The sequence below is a fragment of the Amblyomma americanum genome, chromosome 5 (assembly GCF_052857255.1).
Source record: "Amblyomma americanum isolate KBUSLIRL-KWMA chromosome 5, ASM5285725v1, whole genome shotgun sequence".
NCBI classification, from domain to species: Eukaryota; Metazoa; Arthropoda; class Arachnida; order Ixodida; family Ixodidae; genus Amblyomma; species Amblyomma americanum.
Window position 1 is genome coordinate 85748493 of NC_135501.1, and position 10112 is coordinate 85758604.

Sequence of the window (10112 nt, forward strand, 5' to 3'; positions counted from 1 at the left end):
TATTCTTCAAGGCCGTTTCAATGCCGCAACTGCTGGAGGTTTGGCCACAGCCCGAACGCCTGCAAGTCGAGCTCAAGGTGCAGTGTGTGTGGTCGTAATCATGACCGTGAAGGAAGGTGTTCAAAAGATGAGATGTGTTGCTTGTGCAGCGGTAGTCACTCCGCCACATATTCTAATTGTCCTGCAAGGGCTGAGGATGTTAAGGTGATGGAAGTGTTAGAAAAGCGCCGGTGCTCAAGGCGCGAGGCTATGGCTATTGTTAAGGAAAGGACGTACGGGTACTCAAGTGTGGCAGCACGGCAGACGACTGCGGTCGTGGATTAAAGCCTGTCAGATGCGATTGCTACAGCGGTTGAAAAGGCAATGGCCAAGGTTATGGATCGGCTAGTGAATTCAGTAACAGAGTGCATATCGCAAGTCATGGTGGCGCAAATGACCTCTTCAATAATGACCTCCAATGCTTCGTTGAAGTCATCAGTGGATCCTGCAGTACCTACTGAACTCAATGCGGAGACGCCTTCCCTTGTTTCAATGCAGCCGCAGAAAGAGCGCACGCCTCCAACTCATGTACCTGAAGTCATGACCGGAGCAATTGATGGGTGTGTTGAGCTGATGGAGCTCGATGCTCGAGCTCAGAAACGTAGCCGGTCTCCTTTGGTCGTTGCTGGTCCGTCTAGCTCCCCTCAATCCAAAACAAAAAAGAGTAATTCAGGAAAAATTGGTTACCACAGCATTTTGGAAAAGGCAGTTGCTGCTGCAGATCTCTGGGCAGAATAGGGACTCTGAGAGTGCTGCAGTGTAATTGCCGTTCCATTCAATCAGCCTTCACTGATTTAGTAACTCTTTCAAATCGATTTTCTCCTCATGCCATTGCGCTTTAAGAAACCTGGTTGTCGAAAGAGTTTTCATTTGAAATGGAACATTATCGAATTTTTAGAATGGACCGCCCATCAAGGGGTGGGGGGGGGGCGGTTGGCTTCTGCTGGTTTCATCCAGATTCTGTCACAAGGCACGATTGGTGTTTCAGCGTGTGGATGCTCATTGCGAAATTCAGGAAGTGGATCTTTCAGTTCCTGGTTTCCATCCCATTACTGTCGCAAATGTATATTTTCCATCTGGGGTTCATGACACACTGCCATTAGATTCCTTACTCTCTGTCAGCAGATCACATGTGTTGCTTGTTGGGGATTTCAATTCGCATCACTTGACTTGGGGTTATCGAACAGACCAGTGCGGTTTGCGTTTATGGGATTGGGCTTGTGTGAATAACCTAAACTGTCATAACTCGGGTTTTCCGACCTTTCTCCGTGGGCACTCCCGATCAGCATTGGATTTAACGTTTTCAACCCCAGGGGTAGCAGTTTCCTCCTGGACTCCGGTTGACTCTGCAACAACCAGTGACCATTTCCCACTCACTTTTGACATTGTGTGTCCGATGACTGCTATCGGCGGATTCAGTTGCACCCTAGTCGGTTACAACAAGTTCAAAAGTTCACTCAGTTCAGAACTACACTCTTTGCCGAATTTGTCTCAGGAGAGCAGGGTATTACGCTTATGCTCTATCTTAGATCGAGTACGGAGGCAATCAGAGTTTACAGTGTGCGATAGCATAGGCACTTCTCAGAGCCCTTGGTGGAATGCAGAATGTTCAAAGGATTATAGGCGGCGCAAGGCAGCCTGGAAGAAACTTATCCATAATCAATGTCCCCGGAATTGGATCGATTATAAGTTTCTTGCAGCTACCTTCAAGCGCACAGTCGCTAGGGCAAAAGAAAAATATGATGAAGAGAATTATGACCATCTATCAAAATCTGATAACAGACAAGCCTTGTTTCGCTTTCTGAGGTCAAGGAACAGGCTGCCACCGCCTAACATTCCCTCTAATGTGCTGACTCCAGTAGAGCTTGCCAGGTCATTAGAAGAAATTAGGAAAGGCTTGGAACACCGTTTTTCGGCTGCGCTCTCTCGCCCACAACTGCTTGGGAATCACTATGATGATTTGCTTAATGTCTCGGTTTCTGAGCTCTCCCAGGTGATAAAAAGGTTACCTTCTGCAGCTCCTGGTCTTGACCGGTTCACCTCTGCGATGATTAAAATACTGTTCGACGAATCCCCCAATGCTATATTGGAGCTGGTAAATTACTCTATTATAACCCCATGGATCCCGTATGTATGGCGTGTTTCCAAAATTATCCCGGTGCTTAAAAAGCCAGGCGAAGGGTTGGTCTTAGACAACATTCGACCAATTTCATTGACATCGAATCTGGTGAAATTGGTTGAACGCGTGCTGTGTGGACGAATCATGCCCATTATTACTGAAAAGGGACTACTTAACCCCTGTCAGATTGGTTTCAAGCCTGGGTGCTCTACATGGTGTGCGCATACTGACCTCGAAAGCCGTGTCCGACTAGCGCGCCGGCGTCGACAGTATGCTGCGCTGGTAACTCTAGACATCTCGAAGGCATATGACAGTGTCGAACATGGGCGTCTGATGTACAGACTACGGGCTCTGGGCTTGCCAAGTTATTTTGTGGAATGGGTGTAAGCTTTCCTGGCTGACAGAGAATTTTATTGTCAACGCGGAGTTTCTACAAGGAAATTTCATCAATCTAGAGGTGTGCCTCAAAGTGCAGTTCTCTCCCCTGTTCTATTCAACCTCTTACTCAGTTCGATTCCGACTTCCTTTGACGTGACTACGTACGTGTATGCAGACGATATAGCTTTCTTTGCTGCTGCGAGTGATTTACATTCTGTGTATATGGTTTTACAGTTATATTTAAATTCCCTTGACCGATGGTTATCTGAATTACACTTAAGTATTAATGTAAACCAGTGCGGTTTGTTACCTTTTCCGGTTACTCAACAGGTACACATTTCATTGTCTTATCGTCATCATGTCATTCCTCAGGTATGTTCCCTAAAATATCTCGGGGTAACTTATGACTCCTCTCTGTCTTGGCGGTCACATATAGATCAGGTTGCTGCGAAAGGGATTCTGGCGGTAGGCCTTCTGCGAAGGATGAGTAGCCCTCGCTGCTGTATGCGCAGACATGCTCTTCTGCTGATTTACAAAATAGATATCCGGCCAATCTTGGAATTCGGTTGCGTTTTGTTTTCTGGAGCAGCTGCATATAAACTGCGCCCACTTCTGCTCTTAGAGCGAGAAGCTCTGTGCCTGTGTTTGGGCCTTCCTAAATACGTGGCAAACAATGTCTTGTATCTGGAAGCGCGGGTGCCGTCTCTTACTGCAAGGTTTCGCCTTTTGACAGTACAAACGTTTTTAAAGTTTTGCGACTCGGAGCAGCATGCATCTGTGCTGATTTTCCTAGGGCAGCGAGCGAAGTTCTTGGGTGTCGGATGGTCTCGCCTTCAAACTCCCCAAATCTGTTTCGTTGAATCTTTGCTGGGCCGACTCAACGTGCGAATACATGAAATTGTTCCGGTGCGGTCCATCCCTGCAAATGTGTCTATCATCTACGATGACATTTATCCATGTAATGCAAAATTACTGCCTTTCTCATGGTTAAATGGTATGTTGCAGGATTATTTGTCGACCTTCAGCTCACATGTTGCAATTGCGACTGATGGCTCGGTGTGTGCAGAAAAGGCAGGTGTAGGTATTTACTCCCAGTCCCTTGACTGGTCTTTTTCTCTCCGTCTCCAAGATTTCACTCCTATCTATCTGGCTGAGTTTCTAGCAGTGGTTCTCGCTCTGAGCAAGGTACCAATTTCTTTATCAGCAGTAATATTAATTACGGACTCGTTATCTTTATGCACTTCCCTCTCGGCGTCCACTGAATCGCAGCTCTTTCGGATACTAAAATTCCTGATCCCTCCACACATCACATCAATTCGATTTCTTTGGGTTCCTGGGCACAGGGGTCTTCTATTAAATGAATCAGCTGATGGTTTAGCGAAGGCAACCCTGAGTGGACCGATTGTTGACCCGCTTCCAACAACTGCTTACATCACGGCGGCACGCTTTCGACGGTACACTGTAATGAACGAATTGGGCGCATCAGTGCTTACTTCCTTGGATGACTTCCAGCACCTACTGTTCCCATGGAGAAGCTCAGTCTGGCGATCGCGCAATCTGGAAGTTTCCTTCACGAGGCTTCGTTGCCGGGTGCCGCAACTAAATTTTTACCTATACAGGCCTGGTCTGGCGATCTCCCCATTGTGTCCGTATTGTGCGGAGCCGGAAACAATAGAGCACTTGCTTCTTTTTTGCCATCGCTACTCATCGATTAGGAGGCGACTATTAGAAGTTCCAATACAGAATCTCAGTTTGCGCCTGTCTTCTGCGGTTGTTCTATCTCTTGGCGCTACAATGCTCGGCCATACCAATGGGAATGTTTGCTCTGCCGTTCAAAATTATCTCCTAGAATCAAAACGTCTACCATCATGAACTTTCGTCCTGCCCATCCCATTATCAGCTTCTGTATTTCGGTTTTTACAACCACTTACAGTAATCCCTACCCCTTCTTTGCCTAAATTTTAGTTTGTATGACCCCCCTAACCTCCTTCAACCACCTCGGCTACGGAAACTGTGCGATCCAAATTTTGGTAGGTCATCCCATGCTTGCCACATGCAACTGGTCATTTAAAGAGTCACCGCATGGTTATGGCCAATCCCCCTGGTGGATATATGCCATTGTGTGAGGTCAACAACAACAACAACTACAACACAGACTACATGTTGAAACTCGGTGAAAGTGCTAGCGCGACCAAGGTCTTTACGACAGACTGTGGACAACCAGTGCGGCCACGTGTGTGACGTTTGTGAAAGACAATGGCATTTGCGGGATATTAGACGATTGTACAAGCTTTGTATGCCTAGGACAACACGTTTTAGAAAAGCTAGAAAGGTATACCCAAATTGTAACCCTATATATGAAACCTTAAGCTCTACCGCGAGTATCACCACGAAGCTTTTCGCTCCGAGATATCCAGGGTTAACACTTTATCTAAGCCTCAGGCCAGCTTTTTTTTGTCTTTATTGCCTGTTCTAGGCCACCGCTGCGGTGTTTCACATGATGTTTACATGATGGAACCACTATACAAAAATGCAAGTGCAATTGTATTTCTAAATACTCAGCTGTCATGTTATCATTGGGTTGTTGCACTGGGTTGAACGAGAGATCGGGGCATCACGCGGTCTTCGTGTTGACGAATTTAACCGATGAAACGGCCCCCGAATTCCCGCGACAGCCGCAACATCACACTTTTCTGATGCATGCTTTTGCGTCGATGTCCTCACACGTAATGAACTGCCCTAAAGGGGGCGTCGACCGTGAAAGAGCAGCGTTACGCTAGGAGACATCTGACGAGGATGTGGAGCTCAGTGGCCGTTCCGTACACGTGTCCAGCGCTGTGCTACTTAATCCCAGCATCGTCTCACCACCCCTCTGGCTTCTGTACTGTGACAATTTTCTACTCCTGCAGAGTGTAGTTCTTACCCAATAGCCAGCTAGTTGTGGCGAGCTTGTCAAGGATACTGAGCTTCATAAGGATACACACTAAACACAAATCAACCCAGGTAGGTGTTTTCGTCTTGTCCTCTAGCGTCCTCCCTAATCGTGGTTCGAAATTTACCGTTAGATTTCGAGTAGATTTCAACACCGAAAACTGCGGAGCGCTTGCGGTTGGCAGCGGGTGAAGATTTGGTGTAGATTTTCACAATGGGAGCAGATTTGCTGTAGATTTTCACCCTAAAAATACGGAGCACTTGCGGGTAGCATGGAGGTTTGAACCGTAGCGATACGCTGAGCAGTGGCTGCGGCGTCGTGTATATGCTGACGCCAAGATTTCGCAACGCCTGCATCCAAGAGGAGGAAGTTATGACAGCGGTTCGTTTTTCTATAGGGCACTTTCACTCTTACAACGTTACTAGAACTGGTATAAATATAGGCGGAACTGGGCTATTTCGTTATTCCACAGCAATTAGGTTCGAATGCGCTTTGTAACCAAGAACAGAGCCCAATCGAGCCTCAAAGGCGAGATATACGAACTAGCACCATTCCGTCCATATCGTTACGCAGTAGTTCTGTAAGGAACAGGGCAAAAACGCTGGACAAAAACGTTCACCGGGCAGCTGTCTTCACCTCCTCCTCCTGGATGCCTGCGTGGCAAGATCGTGGCGCCATACATACACACGATTTCGCAGCCACGTCGGCGGCGGCGGCCAGGAAACATCTTTGATCTAACTGCACTTCTGTAAAAAATACACGAACCGTGGCTCTGGGGCTAGACGAACGAATCTTGCTGGTGTGGTCCGCAATGGGCAAGAAAAGTGGAGTTTGGGAGATGGCGGGCAAAGAAAGTGAAAACAAGACCGTCGTAATAGATATACTTACCTCATTCTTGCAACACATCAATTTTATTCTTCTCGTAAAAGTTTACTGTCTCTCCACTGTGGTCCGAAAACCGAATTCCTGTAGCTAAATATCCTGAACAGTGCACAAAGAAGCCACCTGCGGGCACCTCCACATTGGACGAATAATGTTTGCTATCTCTCTGCTCTAAGGAGTTTTTAATAATAATAATCTTGAATATAGTATGCTTAGAATCCGGTGATTACTGTCACTTATTTTTGAAGTCCATAATGGTGGTTTTTAAAGAAAATTTTGAATGGCGTGCTCCGCTCACGCATTTAAAATATTTTTCGAGTATCATTTTCATCCTGTCTATGAGTCTTCAAAGTCGAAAGATAAGAGCAAAAGTATTCACAGTAAGGAACACACAAAAACATGAAATATATTTAGTGCTCAGTTCTTTTATTTTCGAACAACACAGAGTTCTTAGATATTACCTACATAGCGCAAGGAAGTTGTTTATGTTAGCCATTTTTCTCCGACACACCTTTTTTAAGCACTTTACAAAAACTTTTCTACCAGCTCGTCTTCAAAACATAATTTCACTTGTGCATGCGAAGTATTCTCATTCCATTGGATGTTTGATAACACTCAAATACACAGACCACTGTTACAAACACTGCATGATCACAGATGTCAGTTACTGAGCTACATATGTAAATGAAATATGAACATCAGCAGCAATTAAAAGGCTGCTTAAGTAAAACGTGTCAAGCTTATTAAATTGAAAAGAAATTCAAGAGTCCGCATAAAGTAATAAACAAAATGTGACTAAGATCTGTAGATTGCATTTTACATTTCTCCAAAACAGGGGACAATAAACAACATTTCCGACCACAATTTTTGGACAGGTATTAGAGATAGGGAATAACTAGAAATGAGCACCTAAAATAAATCAAAACGATATAATAGCACATCGTAAAAAATCTTGCAGAGATGACTTCAGCACTTTTTCCCTACACTTCAGAGTAGCTGGTGTACTCAGATAAGGTTAGCTAAAAAATGTTAGGTACAAGACAACACAATTTTCTTAAACTCAGCGAATCATTCCCTATAGCTAACTTCAAGGTGTAGATCTACAAACAAAAGTAAAAATACGAAACAGACATTTTAAAGCAGCACACTAACTCTACACTAACTTATCACAGGTATCCAATCTCCAAATTTGGTTTTTCTTCTTAGAAACACATAGGACAAACTTAACCTTAGAAGAAGTGTAAAATACATTCACTTGAATACACATTCACATAAAAACATCATACAACAAAACTTTAGACTCATTATCTGGAGGCCTATGCTCTAGAGGAAGTTTCTGAGCACAGAAACGCACATAGCCACCAATTTCAAGGAGGCTGTCGCTATTATAATGTGTAGTATGCATAACTTTTATGCAAAAAAAGAGTACAGAAGCAAGAATAAAAATTACACTGAAAACACATGCAAACATGCACACTTGCTTCTCAATCTAACGAACAAATAATGAATAATGCTCAGACACAAGGAACGAGTCATCCTGGTATTATCTTGAGTGGCGGCACAACAAGCAAAGAAAAAGACATGGACAAATGACAAAGCAGTAACGGTAGGGGCATTATGTTTGATCGGGATAAAACCATTCATCACGTTCACTTTATGACGAAGTGCAGTAAAATTCCAGGAAAGTTCCCATGGCAACTGATTAGACTAAATGACTGATAATTTGGTGAATCAATAAATATTTGAATTTCTGAAGACCTGTGTCTTAGCGCATTTTTGTTCGAAAACTGAAATGTTCATCAAATCTCTAATCACTATTATTTTTTCTTCTTACTGCAGGATATGGATAAATGCTAGCAACTGCATCAAGTGGCATAATGGGAAATCTATTACAAACCAGAAAAAATTACGCAGTGCTGACAATGTTGCCAGGAATCTGTCCAAGCTAGATGCAAAAAGAAAAAGACTGACTAGAATAGGTTAGGAGAAAAACGGTGGGCTGATGACTCCTAGGGCCAATGCCATGTTGCTGTTCCTGTTTGTCATTTTGCTTTCCGCGCTGCCACATAATGCAAGTACAGCATTTGTCAAAAGTTTATAGCCCAAGGAATTCACTTCTGCGGCTTGTTCTGCATTGCTAGCAATCCAGATCTCTTGAAGGTACAGGAACGTTTGCCCTGACCACCGCGAATGCTAGGACATGCATGGATGCTACACAGGCCCTATTACGTGGCATAGAAGCTGAACCATTTGGCTCTTGTTTTATTATTTTCCTTTTGCATCACTCAGGCTAACTGTATCATATAACATGTCAACATTGGTAAGATATAGAAATATGCTCCACTAGCAGTGTTCCAAGCAATACTAAACAACTAGATATGTACAACGCCTACTGGCGGATAAAAGTGGCAACTGCTAAGGAAAGATGAACTGGTTTTTAAGAACTGACGAGCTCAAGAGCACCGAAGAATGACTTATTTCGAGCAAAGATTACAAATCATGCTCAAGAAAGCTCAGCATACAGTGTGGCTTCCTTATTTCCACAAGGCACACCCAGCAGGCTGCAAACAAAAGAGACCCCACAGAAGTGATGAGGTTTTCACTACAAGGTGCTGGCCAATGAAGGAAAACTGCACCTTGATAGGTGAGGAGGCGTGGTGTAAGTACGTGGTCCTGCGAAATTAAAAATGAAATGTCACTGATATTACCAACACTTCCGAGAGAGCAAAAATACTATCACATTTCAGTCTCAGGCACATTGAACTACAATATCCTAAAGGTCAATTCATGTGGTGGTGGTCTCCCCTCCCCAAGAGAGAAATTTTAGATAGAAGAACGATTTTCAACCCAATTCTTTAATGAATAAAGCAAAACAACCTCAAGGTTCAAATATGTCGATAAAGGACTTATTTTTAAAGATAAAGGCGACCAGGCTAATGCACTTGGAGCTACGAACACTTTGCCTAGCTTCCACTTCACTGCCCACCACTATGTGCAGAAGCAGACTTTAGCCACAAGCTTTGTATCATTTTTTTTTCATTCATGATTCTTTAATATGTATGAATCATTTTGCGACAATTTTTCTCCGGAACCAAAGTGTCCACATTAAAGAGGCACGACTGCACATATGGTTTACTCATCTGATCGACGATTACATTTAGTCGGCCGCCACAACTATCCAAACGATAAAGAAAATAAATGGCCTCTACCAAATATTTGAAAGCCATACAAGCTTTTGGGACGAAACATGTTCCAACAATACGTTTTTAAGCGCAAGTGTTCCCAAAAATGATTAAGGTGCCCTTATACCGTGTAAATTAAATGGGCTTAAAGTAACAAAAAACAGACGCACAATGAGGGTAGTTTGGAAAGGTAGAGTGAAAGCAACTCAGACGCCCAAAAAGATATTATATAAAACTTGAACACTCCCTCAAATACAGATTGCTTGTTGCTCATATGAAGGTTCACAGGAATATTTTCAAGCAAGGTGACAATTTTTATGCAGTATAAACACTGAATTTAGATGCAAGCAGGTAGCTAAACTCTAGTGATCTGCATAGCAGTGATGTACACGTCAGCTGTAATAAAAGAAACTACGAGAGGCTATAATCTGCATGAAGAATAAGGCTTAAAATTTAGTACTTAATTACTCACAGAGAAAAACAGGCACTCATCTTGCGAATCCGGATAAGAATGATTAAACATTTTATACGATTATGCGCTGGCGCTCATGCGCTGGCTAGCGCTGGCGCATAATCATAT